Here is a 13,708-nt window from a genome sequence, read left to right on the forward strand (position 1 = left end):
GAACCTGGGATGTTTCCATGCTGAGGTCCTGTCATGTGGAACAAAAGACTACCCGTGCCACCATGCAAGGAGTAGAGAAGTTGGGGGATGTGAAGCACGTTTTAAAATAATTTTCCTCTCCCAGCTATATATCACAGACCAGAACTCAGTGAAGTCACCCTCCTAACTGTCATTGTGGCTGATACTCTGCCCACATGCTCTAGAAGAAGGATGGAGTCAAATCTGCCTCACCTTTCAAGATTATGAGGGAAAATGCTGCATTGGCATGTGACCCATGTGTGAAAAGGTTCTTGTGAAAATGAAATACCTTATTGGTGATAAGTCAGCTTTAGAAAATATATGAGCGCTGGATGTTCTTAACAGAGGTACGAACTGTTTGAACTAATAAACATGTCAGACCTCACCTCCAGAAGAACACACAGAGAAGAAAGAATACTTTGAGCAAACACTCTTACGATTCCCACATTAACGATGAATGCATTTTAGCCATAGGATTTCAATCTGCAGTGTTACCAACTTTAAACTCTGTGCTGAGGTTTCAACCTCTGTATGAGGGTTACACATAGTCTCTAAGGCCATTTCCAATTCTGTCATTTAACACCACCATGGTTTTCTCTTTGCTTTGAACACTTGTGGTAGATTTGATATAAACTCTATAGCTGACAGGAGAATTTTTATTTGGGAAGAGAATTGTTGAAGGTAGAAACAAAAGGCTATTTTCCAATCTCATGTGTCTGATTCACTGATATTGGATTTTTAAAGGTTCCACTTGCCATCTGTTACTCCTTTACTCCAATGATCATCTATACGCACTTTTTTCTCTTCTGAAATACTAATTTGTACTCTGGAGTGATTTATTCAACAAATGAAATTCACATTCTGAGGGATCTGTAAACCCTGCTTTCTGTAGTTTTTTATAGTATTTTCTTTTCTTGGAGTATTGTTACTCTCTTAGACTAGACTTTGTAAAAATGAAGGGAGGATTTTGCATAACTGTGAATCAAAGGCTATTTCAGGAGATTCAGAGGTGAATTTTTACCCAAAGTTCTTTTTCTTTTTTTTCTGTAAGTTTTTCGGCCATTCCACTCAGTGTGTGAGATACCAGTTCCCTTGTGCAGGAATCAAGCCCTTCTCCCCTCATGTCCCCCACTGGAAGCTTGGAATCCTAACCCCTGAATCACCAGGGAAGTCCCTTTACTCAAAGTCGAACCTAGTTAGTGAGTGTGCTGTTCAGAAAGTGAGTGTCCTCTGCCTCTTCTGTCAGTTCTGGAAACAGACAATCATGGTTTGGAATGTAACTGCACTTTTATTACATCTGTGACCTCATAAGTGTGTTATTTGCTCCTCTAGGTATGGGTTTATTCATCTTCACAGTGAGGTCACTGTAGTACCTACCCAATAAAGTGGTTGAAAAGATCAAAGAAGAGAGTGCTTGACAATTTTGAGCGTAGTGATACTGGTAAGCAAAGATTAGGCATTGCTGCCATGAGAATTGCTAATAATCTCATTTGATTCAATCACCTTAATTGAACAATAAAGCTTGTTGATATTATTTATTAAGCCCAACAAAAATATCTCTGTTTTAATGGAGAATATACCAAGTTCTTCCATGACAGTATCAAACTTAGCTCAAGCTTTCCAAAGTGGGGGTGGGGACTCTTTTTTTTCCTGGCTCCACCCAGAGTGTTTAGGAAACTGTTGTCATTTTTTGCCAGATCTACTTATAATGACATCTCAGTTTAATTGTGTGTTCCATGAATTATCCTCTGTCACATACTGTACTAGGCACATAATAAGTACTTCATAAATATATGCTGAATATACTAGGACATTTATGCAATGAAATTACAGGCCCCCACTTAGAAAGAAGGAACTTGCTCCCTGAAATTATTTTTCCATGGTACACAATCGTATTACTTGAACATTCATTATGTAAATTTAGAAATTCAGCACTTTTGCAACCATAGTTCATTCATCTAGGAAGCAGAACCCATCAGCTTCCATGTCAGATCCTCCAAGAGAAGCCTCATTAAAGAAAACAATAGTTGAAATGAGTGATTCCCGGTAAGCAGAAGAAAACTGGCTTCTGGAGGTCTCAGATATTCCCTGGCTTGATTCACACTGTCTGTTTGCTGTCTCCTCACATCATCTTCCTTCTGAGCCTGTCTGTGTCTAACTTTCCTCTTTTTAATAAAGATACTGTCATATTGGATTGGGGTCTACCTTAATGACCTCATTTTAACCTGATTGCCTTATTATAACCTTACTTTTTCCAAGTAAGTCACATTCTGAGGTACTGAAGTTTAGGATTTCAATATCTCTTTTTGGTGGAACATTTGACAATTAAATCAATGTATAAATTTTATGGATGTTTATTGAAACTAAAAGTGGTTCACTTCATATTGAAAGTGTTTAAAAGTATAAAAGATTGCAACACATGCAGCATGTTATTGTTGTTATTAGCAGGGGTAGGCATTTATTTACAAATGAACTCAGACATTGAATAGATTATATGCTACTTTAATTTAAACAAAATGCACTCAGTAAATGAATTTTTAGTCTTTAGGCTACTAAGAAGACTTTGTGTCAGTTTTTCTGCTGAGGAAAATTTTTTAATTCCTTTTTTAGTAAAGAATAATCAGTCCTGCAAACAGGATTTGTTTAGAGTTAATAAAATCTAAGTCGCATGAGGACATTCAGCCATGTCTACACATTGTACCCAGGGCTCACTCTGAGTCATTGTAATACTTTTCCTGTCTTCACAAAGAGATGACCATTTTTACATAAACCTCAAAAATCAGAAACCCCACAAAAATAAACATCTTACTCTTGTTTTGTTAGTTTCAGATATATAGAGTTCTTGATTCTCATGCTGTGACATGGTGAATGCAAGTAGTAACTCTGCAGGCATTTTTTTGTTTTTTCTCTAATCAAATCAGAGTGGGGGAAGAGAGAAGTCTGTACATGGGAATGAAAGCTCTAGAGTGGTTATAGCTGTTTTGCAGCAGTGGGTAACCTACAACTTTAGAAGAACACCCTTCAAGCAAAAAATAAGAGAGATTGGAGTCTGTGTGTGGTGATCCCAGTGCTGGCTATATCCCATCAGCATAGTGGTCACTTGGGATGAGAGAATGAGAGATGGTGATAAGCTATCAGATCTCAGAAAATCCCAATAGAAAGCTCCATAGATGCCTGACTTGAGCCAACCCACAGGACCAAGGTCTTAGCTCAGAGCCCTCCTGGATGGCTACCTTGCAGTTAATCTTCACAGCCCTCCCACGTCATGTCAGTTGAGCAGTATTGGAGACGTATGTGACAGAAGCAGTGATCTTTAAGTAGGTCCATGCTAGCCTTCATTTCCAGTCTTGTGATGCTAGCACCCTGACCCACTGACAGATGTGTAGATTCCGAGAATGTAATGCGGGGTAGCTCACATGACCATGCCACCAACAGTGTATTGAAACCATCCTTTCACCCAGCAACTCTGCAGTTCAGTGTTACTTCCACTTTGCTCCCCAGGAATGAGGGTGACTTGGCTCCCAGCTAGGGAAAAACCAGCAGTGCATTTCTCCTTCCAGCACTCTAGTCAGAACCAGAAGTGTGAGGTTACAGTGCTGTACTAATGTGGTGGTGCTGATTTTTAAAGTCCACTCTTTTGAACTGTATTTTGAAAAGAATGGGAAAAGTAGCATGTGGGTGGTCCTTGAGCTCTGTGCATGACTTTTCTGTGCATCCTTTCTGCAAGAGCTGAGAGACTTTAATAGATAATAGGGAATTAAATAGAAACATCATCTAATAAACAGGACGTGTCCTGTCACTGTTAATTCAAACATAATGAACATGACTGAGTAGTTAGTGATGGTTGCTTACAGAGGTCTGCCATATGCTTATTCTGGGTAATGTTGCAGGAGGCTTCCTTAAATGTGAATGCCATGAGCTGGCCTACAGAACTCCAAATAACGAGGCTTTCTGCTGCTCTCAGACCCTCGCAGGCATCTTATCTTTTTCAGTTAATTCCCTCATGAAAAATGGAACCAGATCCTTAAGGGTTCTATAGAGATGGATGCTGTGGCAGAGAAGGAAGGAGGAGGGTAGAGAAAGAGAGGAAAGGAAGACAAAAGTGGAAAGAGAACCAAGCCCTTATTCTGTTTTCCTCTGGACTGGGACCAGTGTCTTCTGAATTAGTAAGTCTGTTTATCGCCCATCCTTCCCCCATCTGAATATTAACTAACTTCTGCTTTATTTAAAGCTGGTGTGATAATGACACACAGTGTATGTAAATGGTCATTCCTCTCTGTATAACGTTCTAATGTGTAATTAAAGTCAAAATTACAATGCGTTCTGATATATAAATAAAGCCAAATGCTGCTGCTGCTGCTGCTGCGTCGCTTCAGTTGTGTCCGACTCTGTGCGACCCCATAGACGGAAGCCCACCAGGCTCCGCTGTCCCTGGGATTCTCCAGGCAAGAACACTGGAGTGGGTTGCCATTTCCTTCTCCAATGCATGAAAGTGAAAAGTGAAAGTGAAGTTGCTCAGTCGTATCCGACTCTTCGCGACCCCATGGACTGCAGCCTACCAGGCTCTTCTGTCCATGGGATTTTCCAGGCAAGAGTACTGGAGTGGGGTGCCATTGCCTTCTCCCATAAAGCCAAATAAATCCTTCTATTGTAGCCTGAATTGTAGTTGGAGTTGATTTATTTTGCTCATACATTGGCTACTGTAGCCTGCCAGGTTCCACTGTCCATGGGGTTTTCCAGGCAAGAATACTGGAGTGGATTGCCATTTCCTTCTCCAGGGGACCTCCCCAACTCAGGGGTGGAACCTAGATCTCCTGCATTGCAGGCAGATTCTGTACCGACTGAGCCACCAGGGAAGCCCAGATAATTATACAGTCTAAATGAACTCGTGGACTACAGGACTTGTTCTGATTTTCTCCAAAGGACTGGATGTCTAACCTGGAAGGGGTGCAGGGGAAAGCCCTCTTTTGAAGTAGAAAGAAAATTAGATTTGTGTCTGTTTGTGTGGGTTGGAGGATTAGCTGTATTGCATACGGTCTTGAGAAGACCCCGAAGCTCTCAGCAACTTAATTTTTCTTAAGCATTGATATGGTGGGGGGAGCGTGAGAATTATAGGAGAATCATATAAATGAATGCATTTTGTGACAAATAAGATGCAAGGCCCTGCTACCAAAAGAATGGTGTGGCAACCCGCAGTGCCAGGTTCAGCTGGTGAGGAATGCAGAGTCTCAGGCCCAGCACCAGATCTCCTGAATTTGAGCCTGCATTTCAACAAGACTCCAGCTGATTCCCATGCACACTGGAGTTTGAGAATTATTTTGTTAAGTATACATTAAGTTTGAATGCATATACTGTAAAAATATATTTAAAAATAATAAAACTTTGAAAACCCAAAATATTTCTTGGGCATAATCTTGTAATATTTTGAGAGAAGAGATTAATGACAAACAAGTCCCCTGCAAAAGAAAAAAAAGGTCTGAGCCAAAACCAAATGATTAAAAAAAAAATCCAGAAACAATTCCCATATGTATCTCTGAGGTATGTTCTAGGATACATTAACAGTAAGTTCAAGCAATTCATCTTTCATTTTAACCTTTCCATAGTTTGTACATCATTGATTTCTGTGAGATCCATGGAAGTTCACAATGATCTAAAGATTTATTATGTTACTGTTATAGGAAATGCGTTTATAGATTCATAAAAGATTTTCGTTCACAAGTGTTTAAATATAGTCTTTCATCATACTCAATAATGAGAATATTTAAATCCTAATCCCTGCAAATTCTGGTAATTCATATCTTTTACTGCATTTTTTTGTTGTTGTTGGCAACAGAAGTGGAGCAGCCGTGGCTTATAGTGGTAGGGTGTCATAGAAGTGTCATGGAACATTTCAATTCCATACAGAAATAGATGCTGAAATTTCCATTTTTCTTCCAAACAAGACTTTGTTGATTCAGAGGAAAGGAAAGAAAATGGGAGGAAATACTCTTTAATTTTTTTTAGTCATGAGAAGTTCGGGGAAAATATAACCTGTTTACTTCTTATATCACTTTGAAATCTACTCCCTATGGACTGAAATTCTATATTTTAGCAGGTTTGAGGAGGTACACAGTGAATGTGTATCAACAACACACATTATGAAATAAATAATGTTTAAAAGTAACCTAGTTAACAAAAAAGTAACAAAGCTTGTCATTTTTCAAAATTTACTTTATTCATGTATAGTTGATTTACAGTGTTGTGCTAATTTCTGCTGTACAAAGCTTGTCAATTTTAATCACTGACTTTCATAAACCATTTTTAATAGAATACTGCAATTCAAGTGTGATTCACATTCTATGTCTATAAAGAAAATTCACTTGAATTACAGACTTACCAGCTATCAGTTTTTATGGGAAAAAACACTAAGACACACAACTCTTTGAGATGTAAATAGCGGAATTAATCAAATCTACAATATGACTAAAAATTTCTGAGTCCTTCAGAGTTTTTTTTGTGTCCCCTACGTATGAACTTTCTTTCTACACACGACTAGACAGTTCGCTCTTTCTCTCTTCTCCTCACGCTACTGACCCTAAGGAATATTAGAAATGCCCTCAGATGCAAGTAATAGAACAGTGACAGCACAACGCCATGCTTAAAATTGACGGCCAGCAAGGACCTACGGTACAGCAGAGGGAATTCTGGTCAGTGTTATGTGGCAGACTGGACGGGAGGGAGTTTGGGGGAGAACGGACGCATGTATGTGTATGGCTGAGTCCCTCTGCTGTCTATCTGAAACGAACAACATTGTTGATCAAATATATTCCAGTATAAAATAAAACGTTTTCAAAAAGCCCTAAGAAAAGAACAGTGACGTAGACAAAGGGACACGTAATTATCTCACAAAACACAGGAAGTTCAAAGGTGGACCGTGCAGTTGGTGCAGTGGCTCAGTGATACCATAAGAGTCTCTTTAACCCTATGTGTGTGTTCTTAGTATCTGTGTTGGTGATGCCTGCTCTTATTAGCCATGAAATAGCTGTCCCAGTTATGAGCATTGTAACTTTACAATAGGAATCTTAGAAGAAAGGTAATTAGAAGGTAGCCAAAAAAAAAAATCTCACTGTCCCACCTCTACTTTTCTCAAATGGGAAACTCTTTACCAGAGGCTGCCCAGTAAACATTTCATCATGTCTCATTGTCTCCCTGGGTGGTCATTGCTACTCTTGGCTGGAAGAGAGGCAGGGAAGTAGCTGGCTGTTTTAGTGTTGTTATTGGAAGGCAGGCAAGAGAGAAGGGTTTGAGAATGGCTGATGGGTAGGTCACTGACAGTATCTGATGCCATCTAGGGAACAACTGAATTGACCTCCTTCAGAGGTTTCCTCTGTACTGCCCTCTCATCAAACTTTAATGTGTGGATCTTGCTGAAACACAGGTTGTGAACCAGTAGCTCCAAACCCTTAAGTGATGCCAGTGCTGCTGGATGCAGACCACACTTTGAGTAGCTAAGTATTATGTCTGTTCTGTCACATCTTTTTCCCGGTCTCGATGTAATTACGTTGTGTGTGTGTGTGTGTGTGTGTGTGTGTGTGTGTGTGTGTGTGTGTGTGTGTGTGTGTGTGTGTGTGTGTGTGTGTGTGTGTGTGTGTGTGTGTGTGTGTGTGTGTGTATTCAGTCACACAGTCATGTCCTACTCTTTGTGATCCCATAGACTGTAGCCCACCAGCCTCTTCTGTCCTTGGGATTATCCAGACTGGAGAAGGTTGCCATTTCCTTCTTTCAATCTCTGGGATCTCTGGGATCCTTCCAACCCAGTGATTGAAACCACATCTCCTGAATTGGCAGGTGGATTCTTTACCACTGAGCCAACTGGGAAGTCTTCAATGTAATTATACCGACCTATAAGCTCTTAATTTCTTTCTTCTGTCATTTTCTTCCTTTTTTATTGAAGTGTGGTTGATTGACGACGTGGTGTTGATTTCCGGTGTACTCTTCTGTCATCTTCTGTGTGCAAAGTCAGTTTGCGTTTAGTCTCTGTATTTTCTCGGTTGTCCCTGCAAGCACTTTAATGAGATAATGTATATCAGGTGTTTAGCACAAACAACTATTAGCTGCAAACCTCTACTCTTACTTAACTGAAAGATTGTTTACTTTCCCCATCCCCTTTCTCTTTTAAAATTTTATTTATGAAGGCAAAATATGAATACCTAGACTGACCACTGTAAATTTAGTGTCAGTGATATCCTCATGTCAAGGACAAGAAAAAGCTCCATCATGTGATTTTTAAATCAAAGTGTAATATAAAATGATTTACTAGCCACCTCCAATGTTGATGGAAAAGCTGAGAAGATGTTTAATGAATTGTCACAGAATTCCCCGCTCAGGTGGATACCTCCTTCTTTAATTAAGCTTGTTATTCCTTAACTGCAGCATTCCTAGGAAATAAAGCACTACTTTTCAGCAATGCAATTGTTTACCTGTTTGTTTGATTACAAGTGTATAATAGAATTATTTACAACTATGTTGCATTGTCAATTTGCAGGATTCCAGTGACATTGACATCTAAATAGATTTTATTTTTAGTGTTTACATTGGCCAGTCCTTCAGTGAGTACTTTTTAAGGGTATTTTCATTGTCGTAAAAATCCCATGAATGGAGGAGCCTGGTAGGCTACGGTCCATAGGGTCTACAAAGAGTCGGATACGACTGAGTGACTTCACAAAACATATATAATGCAAAATATTTCATTTTAACCATTTTAAGTGTACAATTAGTGGCATAAACTATTCACAATGTTTTGTAAACACTGCTACAGTTTTCAAAACTTTTCCATCACCCAGACGCACACTCTGTGCTCATCAAGCAGTGCCTACCGTTATGCCTCCCTCCAGCCCCTGATAAACACTGATCTACTTCTTGCCCCTGTAAACTTGCCTATTCTAGATATTTTATGTTGTTGTTATTCAGCCACTAAGTCATGTCCCACTCTTTGCGATCCCATGGACTGCAGCACACTAGGCTTCCCTGTCTTTCAGTATCTCTCAGAGTCTGCTCCGACTCATGTCCACTGAGTCAGTGAAGCCATCCAACTATCTCATCCTTTGTTGCCCTCTTCTCCTCCTGCCCTCAATCCTTCCCAACATCAGGATCTTTTCTAATGAGTCAGTTCTTTGCATCAGGTGGCCCAAATATTGGAACCTTAGCATCAGTCCTTCCAATGAATATTCAGGGTTGATTTCCTGTAGAATTGACTGGTTTGTTCTCCTTGCTATCCAAGGGGCTCTCAAGAGTCTTCTCTAGCACCACAGCTCAAAAACATCAATTCTTTGGTGCTCAGCCTTCTTTAAGGTTCAGCTCTCACATCCATACATGACTACTGGAAAAATCGTAGCTTTGGCTATACAGTCCTTTGTGAGAAAAGTGATGTCTCTGCTTTTTAATACACTGTCTAGGTTTGTCATAGCTTTCCTTCCAGGAACCAAGTGTCTTAATTTCATGGCTGCAGCCACCATCCACAATGATATTGGAGCCCAAGAAAATCAAATCTGTCACTGTTTCCAGTTTTTCCCCATCTGTTTGCCATGAAGTGATGGGACCAGATGCCTTGATCATCATTTTTTCAGTGTTGAGTCTTTAGCCAGCTTTCTCACTGTCCTCTTTTACCCTCATCAAGAGGCTCTTTAGTTCCTCTTTGCTTTCTGTCATTAGAGTGGTATCATCTGCATATCTGAGATTGTTGATATTTCTCCTGGAAATCTTGATTCTAGCTTGTGATTCATCTAGCCTGGCATCTTGCATGATGTACTCTGCATATAAGTTAAATAAGCAAGGTGACAGTATATAGCCTTGATGTACTCCTTTCCCAATTTTGAACCAATCCACTGTGCCATGTCTGGTACTGTTACTTCTTGACTTGCATATGAGTTTCTCAGGAGACAAGTAAGGTGGTCTGGTGTTCCCCTCTCCTTTAAGAATTTTCCAGTTTGTTGTGATCCACACAGTCAAAGGCTTTAGTGTAGTCAATGAAGCAGAAGTAGATGCTTTTCTGGGATTCCCTTGCTTTTTCTATGATCTGACAAATGTTGGCAATTTGATCACTGGTTCCTCTGCCTTTTCTAAATGCAGCTCGTACTTTTGGAAGTTCTTGAACTGTTTGAAGGTTCATGAACTGTTGAAGCCTAGCTTGAAGGATTTTGAGTATTATTGTGCTATCATGTGAAATGGGCTTCCCTGGTGGCTAAGATGGTGAAGAGTCTGCCTGCAATGCAAGAAACCCAGGTTTGATCCCTGGGTCAGGAAGATCACCTTGGAGAAGGGAATGGCTACCCACTCCAGTGTTCTTGCCTGGAGAACCCATGGACACAGGAGCCTGGCGGCTGCAGGGTACGGGGGTAGTAAAGAGTCAGACCCCACTGAGCAACTAACACTTTCATTTTCAGATGTTGACTCCATTGAGCACTAATACTTTCACTTTCAGATGTTTTATATATTCATATATTTCCTACAGTGTTCATCTTCTTGCTGTATTTTAGGGTTCATCCACGTTTTGTAACATCTATTAGATCTTTACTTCTTTTAATGGCTGAATATTATTATATTGAATGTGTGAACCACATTTTGTTTATCCATTCATCTGCTGATGGTCACTTGGATTGTTCCATTTTCTGGCCACTGTGAATAATGCTGCAGTGAACCCTGGCACTCAGGTATCTATTTAAATCCTTCTTTTAAATTCCCTCGACAAGTGGAGTTGCTGGGTCATATGGTAATTCTTAATTTTTTGAGGAACCTCCAAACTATTTTCCATAGCGATTGAACCATTTTACACTCCTACCAGGAGTGGAGGTGGGTTCCAACTTCTCCACACCCTTGCCAACACTTGTTATTTCTCAAGGAGACTTTTACGGACTCACCTAGAAATAATCTGTACTCATGATTTTATTGGAAAATACATTTTGACCTCTAGTCAGTCAGCTTATATATACACCTTTAAGTGTGCTGTCTTTTTATTGATCAAAGACACTTTATATTCTGCAAGTAGTACCACTCAATAGAACTTTCTGTGATGATAATCTGCTATCCATATCTGTACTGTCCAGAGTGGTTGCCACCAGCCATATATGGCTACTGAGCATTTGAAGCATGGTTAGTCAAAGCTGAAGAGTTGACTTTTTAAATTTTACTTAGTTTTAATTAATTTTCATTCAAATTTGACTAGACATTTGTGTCTGGGGGCTAGCATATTGGACAGACACCTCCAGTAGCACTGAACGGTTTCTGGTTTTGTTGGTTTGTTTTCATCATTGTTAATGATTGGTTCTGGAAGTTACCTCCTCATTTTTATATATAAGTATTGTCTAAAAGTCTACTCATTTTTTAAGAAATAGTATTGTGCAGTATAAATAAGACTAAGTTCACTACTTTTGCATGCATAGTGAATATTTGGGTAAAGGAGGATATGGATATTGATTAAAATTTTCTGACAGAAAAGAGCAAAGGAATAGGAAATTTTAATAATTATTTGAATAATAAATCTCCTTTTTGGACTGAAGACCTCATTGGGCTTTATAGTTTGATGTCCATCTGAGTGAAAATTATTTTTATTTTACTAATACAGTCATCACCTAATTATTCATATCTGTCTCATGACTATCAACATGACTTTTTATTACTGTCATTAACTCAGTCATTTATTATGCATACTATGCCAGCTTTCAAAAGGAATTGGAAGTGATTCATTCAGTCATCACCTTGCTTAATCAAGTATTTGTCTGGATATTTATAAAGCTTGAATATAGTTTCTTACTCGCAGTGCTCAGCTGCAGAGAATCTCAGTGTATTTACATGTTAATGTCACACCTGTCCTCATCTTATTTTTTCTTATCCTTAGTTTCCATTTGATCATATTTTTAATCTTGTATATAGCTTTAAAAGCTGCCTGAAACTCTTTTGTAATAAGATGGGATGAAATCCACAATGAAAACCAAATAAATATACTAAGATATATACATATTGGAGTTTACTTGAGGGCTAGAAATGTGTATGTTTATCATTTTCTAGAATGAGTTTTGGAAATATGTGTTCAAAATAATTTAAAATGTACATGTTTTTGATTCATCTGTTCTACTTTTGGTATTTTCCCAAGGGAAATAATGAAATAATGTAGAAAGATATAGATGAAAGCATGTGCAATATAAATTTTTAAAAACTATTTTGTATTAGAGTATAGTTGGTTTACAATGTTGTGTTAGTTTCAAGTGTACAGCAAAGTGATTCTGTTATACATATCTATATATAGTATATATATATTCTTTTTCAAGTTCTTTTCCTATTTAGGTTATTACAGAATATTGAGCAGTGTTCCTAGTGTTCCCTGACTGAAATGTTGAGTCATTTCAGTCAAGTCTGACTCTTTGTGACCCCATGCACTGTAGCCCACCAGGCTCCTCTGTCCATGGGATTCTCCAGGCAAGAATACTGGAGTGGGTTGCCATTTCCTCCTCCAGGGGATCTTTCCGACACAGAGATAGAACCAGGGTCTCGCATGTCTCCTACATTAGCAGCAAGTTATTTACCACTGGCGCCACCTGGGAAGCCTCTGTGCCATACAGCAGATCCTTATTGGTCATCTGTTCCATGTTAAATACAGTAGTGTGTATATATTCCTAGCAATGAACACTGACGTGCATGTATCCTTTCAAACTATGGTTTTCCTCAGATATATGCCTAGGAATGGGATTGCTAGATCACAAGGTAACCCTACTTTTAGTTTTTTAAGGAACTTCCTCACTGTTCTCCATAGTGGCTCTTTCCAATTCACATTCCCAGCAACAGTGTAGGAAGTTTCCCTTTTCTCCACATCCTCTCCAGAATTTACTGTTTGTAGACTTTTTGATGATGGCCAATCTGACTGGTGTGAAGTAATATCTCACTGTAGTTTTCATTTGCATTTCCCTAATAATTAGCACAATGCTAGTAAAGTAATGCTCAAAATTCTCCAAGCCAGGCTTCAGCAATACGTGAACCGTGGACTTCAGATGTTCAAGCGGGTTTTAGAAAAGGCAGAGGAACCAGAGATCAAATTGCCAATATCCGCTGGATCATCGAAAAAGCAAGAGAGTCCCAGAAAAGCATCTATTTCTGCTTTATTGACCATGCCAAAGCCTTTGACTGTGTGGATCACAATAAACTGTGGAAAATTCTGAAAGAGATAGGAATACCAGACCATCTGACCTGTCTCTTGAGAAACCTGTATGCAGGTCAGGAAGCAACAGTTAGAACTGGACATGGAACAACAGACTGGTTCCAAATAGGAAAAGGAGTATGTCAAGTCTGTATATTGTCACCCTGCTTATTTAACTTATATGCAGAGTACATCATGAGAAACACTGGGCTGGAAGAAACACAAGCTGAAATCAAGATTGCCAGGAGAAATATCAATAACCTCAGATATGCAGATGACACCACCCTTATGGCAGAAAGTGAAGAAGAACTAAAGTGCCTCTTGATGAAAGTGAAAGAGGAGAGTGAAAAAGTTGGCTTAAAACTCAACGTTCAGAAAACCAGGATCATGGCATCTGGTCCCATCACTTCATGGCAAATAGATGGGGAAACAGTGGAAACAGTGTCAGATTTTATTTTTTGGGGCTCCAAAATCACTGCTGATGGTGACTGCAGCCATGAAATTAAAAGACGCTTACTCCTTGGA

At 39.2% G+C, this 13,708-nt stretch overlaps 1 protein-coding gene across 6 annotated transcripts in view; it reads left to right on the plus strand.

Annotated features, from left to right (window-relative positions):
- RBMS3 (RNA binding motif single stranded interacting protein 3) overlaps positions 1 to 13,708 on the plus strand; it is a 1,621,798-nt gene that overhangs the window by 475,282 nt on the left and 1,132,808 nt on the right. The gene's annotated exons all lie outside the window — the stretch shown is intronic.

Source organism: Giraffa tippelskirchi, chromosome 9 (assembly GCF_054371585.1).
Source record: "Giraffa tippelskirchi isolate mGirTip1 chromosome 9, T2T-mGirTip1v1.2.pri, whole genome shotgun sequence".
NCBI lineage: Eukaryota > Metazoa > Chordata > Mammalia > Artiodactyla > Giraffidae > Giraffa > Giraffa tippelskirchi.